Genomic DNA, 4,858 nt, shown 5'->3' with positions numbered 1-4,858 from the left:
CCCTTAACTCAGCCGCCATCTTCAACCTTGGTCTTGGGCTTCAAGAATACATGTAGGTATAACCCGGCCCCTCCTGGGCAGGTCATACCAATAGTTATATCCTCAACATTATCCTCAACATTAGGTCCCAGATTGATTTGGACTGGTTCATGTCAATCTTCAACACTTCAGAAAAAATCTTCTGCCCTTTACCTATGAAGTTTTCGTAACCAGCCATGACGTCATCCTCTGGATTTATGGTAACCCGCCATGACATCACATGTCATAAATGCATGTTTTGTTTAATGTATCCCAACGGATCTTTATCTTGATGACCATCCTGAAAATCGAGGCGTCCTTGTAGTTGAATAACTTATGTTTTCAGCCTCCTCGTTTTTCGTGCTCTTTTAGTGGTCCTTCCTTATAAGTAGACCCGACTAGTTCTTTCTTCATTCTTCCCTTTCTTCCTCTTCTTCCTCTCGCCCCCAACTGTTACTCGAGCTCCACTGCCGCCGCCGCAGTGCACCTCGTCTTTGTCAACCCTGGCCGCTGCATCGACCTGAACCCGACCAGAGAACGCCGGCGCTCCTCCGCAACAGATATGCGCTGTAAGTTCTCCCCTTTCTGCATCTCAGATCCACGCTAGGGTTAGCGAGTTCCTCTGTACAGTTGTAGCTCATCTCAGTTCTTCGTGTTTCTTCTGCCATGGCTTCTTTTGATCCAACAGTAGCGTAGATCTCATGCGGTAGCTATCCCGCATCCATTTTAGGCACTAGCAGATCCTCTTTCTTTGTAAAGAATCCTCATTAGAACATATGAACTCCTCTATACCATGTTTTTAGGTCTAGAAATTTTTCTGTTCTGAACAACGATCCAAAGTAATGGCTGCAGTTTGTGGAACTTGTTTATGCAACACTTAGGCAAAAAATCTGAACTTGTTAGATCCATCTAGTCATGCTGACTCTTATCACCGGCTTTAAAGAGGCAATGCTCAATTGATAACCTCGACCACCCATGGTGGTTTAAACAACTTTAACGGCTTATAGAGCCTATGGCGGCTTAAAATAGTCTTGACATAATTATCCTTATACCATTAGGCCCCTTCATAAGCCGCCATCTTGAATATGCACCGTAATGTTTTTTCCTCTCCGGCTTAAATTTGAACCGGTACTTTACTCTGTTTTAGGCTTTCATCACAATGGCACCAAAAGCACCCACTTCCTGCAACTGGGTCAAATCCATTGTCACAGACAGCACTCTCGACGATTTTGTGAAGACCGGCTATTTGCCGAAGAAAGAAGTCATGTCTTATCGTTCTCCTAACCCGGAGAAGGAATTTCCTCAACCCAAAACGGGAGAGGTTATTGTTTTCATGGATCACATGAACCGGGGTTTCTCTCCACCCGGCTCAAAATTCTTCAGAGATGTGTTGCACCTCTTTGACCTTCGCCCACAAGACATCATACCCAATTCTGTGTCTAATATCTGCAACTTCCAAGTATTCAATGAAGTATATCTTGGAGAAGAACCCAATATTTTACTCTTGAACCGCCAGAATGAGCGCACCAGCGGCCAGAGCTTAGAACTTGGTGGTGTCTCGATCCAACATCGTAGGGACGTAATCTTTCCTTATGCCAACCCGCCGAGTCATCCCAAAGACTGGAATCAGACATGGTTTTACTGCCAAGACACCTCTCCGGATGGTGAGAACCCTCTGCCCAGTTTTCGTGCTCTACGTCTTGGGAACAACCACCCGCTTCCTGACAAGATCACAACCGCCAAACACAAAACACTCGCCCCCTCCTTAGCCAAGATCAAAGCTCTTCTAGGGAACGGATTAACTGGCATCGACTTAGTCCGGGTTTGGCTCGCCTGGCGGGTCATTCCATTGAGCCGCCGCCCCGGCTTGATGTGCACCTACACCGGCAAAAAGGATGACCCTCTACGGCACAGTCCTGAAGACTTACCTGAAGATGTCATCAATGATATGATGAAATCCCTTCTGAACGAGAGCCTAGCAGATTATGGTAAGGTGGGCCTAGCCCCCTTCTGCGAAGCTAACCCGGCCCGAAAGGTAAGCCGTTCATCTGACCAAATTATTTTGGTTTTTTGATGTTTTTCCCATACTCATACCTCTGCTAACTTTCACAGGCGGGTGATAAATTCTGGAAGGTCAAATATGACTATGAAGCTGCAAAACAAGCCAGAAAGGCCAAGAAAGTCACTAGGAAAGAGGCTGCAAAGAATAAGGGCAAGAAAGCCACCGCCTCTAACCTACTTCGGCTAGCAGATTCTTCTGAGTCGGAGGTAGCCCTTGACTCTCTTGACTCCTTTTTTAACCATCTTATTGACACTGATTATCAGCACGAGGACACAGGAGCAAGCAATAGCAAGACTGGAGAGGTAACTATCATTTCCTCCGACTCCGAGCCTTTGCCAAGACAGAAAATCCGTAGAGTAACCCGGAAAGTAATATTTTCACATCCCTTAGCTTATCAAGATCCTTGATTTGTTTTGAAGCGATAGATTCACGAGAGCCGGAGGCAGACCGGACCAGCAAGGATGTGGAGCTCTCCTCCGGCTTGCCGAACACTCCAAGGAAGCGCCAAAACGAGGTCACTTCTGATTTAAATATCTTTTATCCTTTGGCGGGTCTCACTCGTCAACTACTCAATTCTTCTGACTCGGATTATCAGGAAACTTCACCTTCCTCCGGCGACTCAATGCAGTCCAACCTGCCAGCTTTCAAGACCGCACCAAGGTAATGATAACCTGCTTAACCTGTATTCACTTCAATTCGTTGTTTTGCCCTAACCTTTTGACTATGAAGTGGACAAGCCAAGCCCAGCAAAAGGGTTAAGAAGAACAAGCCGGTTGAAGACACGGTCGTGACCGAGCCAGTACTTGGAACAGCCATGCCTGGATCATCAACTCATAAGCCGCCACCTGAATCGGCTCAAGATATACCAACTCCAAGTGCTAACCCGCCTGCTGAACGAGCCGTGGATGGCTCAGAAAACCCGGAAGCCCCTAGCTCGGTCAGGACGGATGATCCTCAAGACACTGATGTTGAAATCACCATAACCGACTTTTCTGATCTGGGAAGGCTAACCGTGCTAGCCAAGTGTTCCGCCAAGGAGGAGCTTCTTGAACACCGCCGGGTCAAGCTTGACGTCATGGACTATACTCACATGAGTATTGGAGAAGTCTTTTCTGGCTACATGAGCCAAGTGCACAGCAGTCGTAACCTTGAGATCAACATGGTGAAGCAGATGCACCAAAAATTTGAGGTACAACCCTTTCTCTGTATTCATTTATCTTTACTATGCCAGCCCCCAAGTCTGTTGCTTATGATGAATACGTTGTAGACTTAGAAACAAATTTAGTGACATTAGTAGCATAGATGGATAAAACATGCAAGAAGTCCGGCTTACTTCGTAGTCCCCAAGGGGCGGCTTAACCAGCATGGTTGAACCGGTCCTTCATATGGTTGTATAAAATAAAATATTTACAAAGCTTTGAACAGCAATATGCATTAGCCCCCAAGTGCCAAGTACTATTGCTTGCAAAGTGCTTGGGATTTAATGTCATGAACAACCACTTTAAGTAAAATTCTTCGGTAGACATTAGCCCCCAAGTGCCAAGTGTTGTTGCTGGCAAAAGGCTTGGGACTTAATATTGCATCAAAATTGTCTTGATTTTTACCCTGTATTTGTATAGGTCGCCACGAGTCAATTCGAATCAGAAGTGACTGGTCTGAAGAACCGCCTTGAGGCCCAAGAGACGGAAACCCAAAGAGCCGACTCCAAGTTTAAATTCGGCGTTTCTGAACAAGAAAAACTGAAGTAAGAATTTCAAATGGAGAAGAAGGCCTGGGCTGATGAAAAAATTGCATTAATTAACCGAGCCGAGAAGGCAGAGGCGGCTCTTGAAGAAGCAACCAGTGAATTAACCGTCTTAAAACGCCATGTCTCTCAGATGGTCTCGGCGATCTTTGGTAAGTCGCCCTGCAAGTGTTAAATACTTGAACCTTTAAATTGACCATATAATTGGAATTGACTCACCTGACCATGTTTATGCAGGACCCAGGAGTTTAAATCTAAACCAAGATATGTTGATCAAGTTGAAGGCGGTTTATACACTGGTGGAGCAACTATACACCGGGTCTCAACGTGCCTTAGCCACTGTGGCTTTGTCAAATGAAGTGCCTACCCTCCTGGCGGAGGTATTAAAGAAGCTTTCTGTGCTACCCCAATGGTTCAATGAACTAAGGCGGTCAGCTGCAAGAGCCGGAGCGGTGAATGCTTTAAGCCGGGCCAAGGCTTGCTACGGGAGTTAGACCCGGCGGACATCGCCATTGGCTATCCAAGCTTGAAGGAGGATGGTACTTCCTTTGAACAGGAAGACTTTACCGCTTGTGTGAAGGAGGTACGCCCCGTGGCCACCCTAATAGCTGACGAAGTGGATCTTACCAAGTAACAGGTGGGTTATGACGCAGAGAACCGGAGAATTCCAACACCTCACTATAAAGTGACCAGTCTGACCCCCCCCCCCCACTCCGTATGCACACCTTCGCCCCTGAAGTTGACCCGGCCGGACTAGTTGATGATGAAGCTGAATTTGAAGCTTTGAACAACATTGACTAGTCATCGTCAACCTTCCAGGAAAGGGAACAGAGCGAAGAAGCGGAGAGGGCTAACCCGGACGCTTCAGGCCAACATGAGAGCTAACCGGCCGTGGCGGCTCATACCTGTGAAGTGCTAAAAACAATATGAATCATTTGGGCTCGGGGAGTCATGTAATAGAATAGAAATAAGTTTGCTTTTGTCGTGCCATCGTGCACGTTTTTGGTGCTTAATACTATTAAGCCGCCATATTA

Source organism: Triticum aestivum, chromosome 7B (genome assembly GCF_018294505.1).
Source record: "Triticum aestivum cultivar Chinese Spring chromosome 7B, IWGSC CS RefSeq v2.1, whole genome shotgun sequence".
Taxonomy (NCBI): domain Eukaryota; kingdom Viridiplantae; phylum Streptophyta; class Magnoliopsida; order Poales; family Poaceae; genus Triticum; species Triticum aestivum.
The sequence above is the reverse complement of the archived record's forward strand: the minus strand, read 5'-3'. Positions refer to the sequence as shown.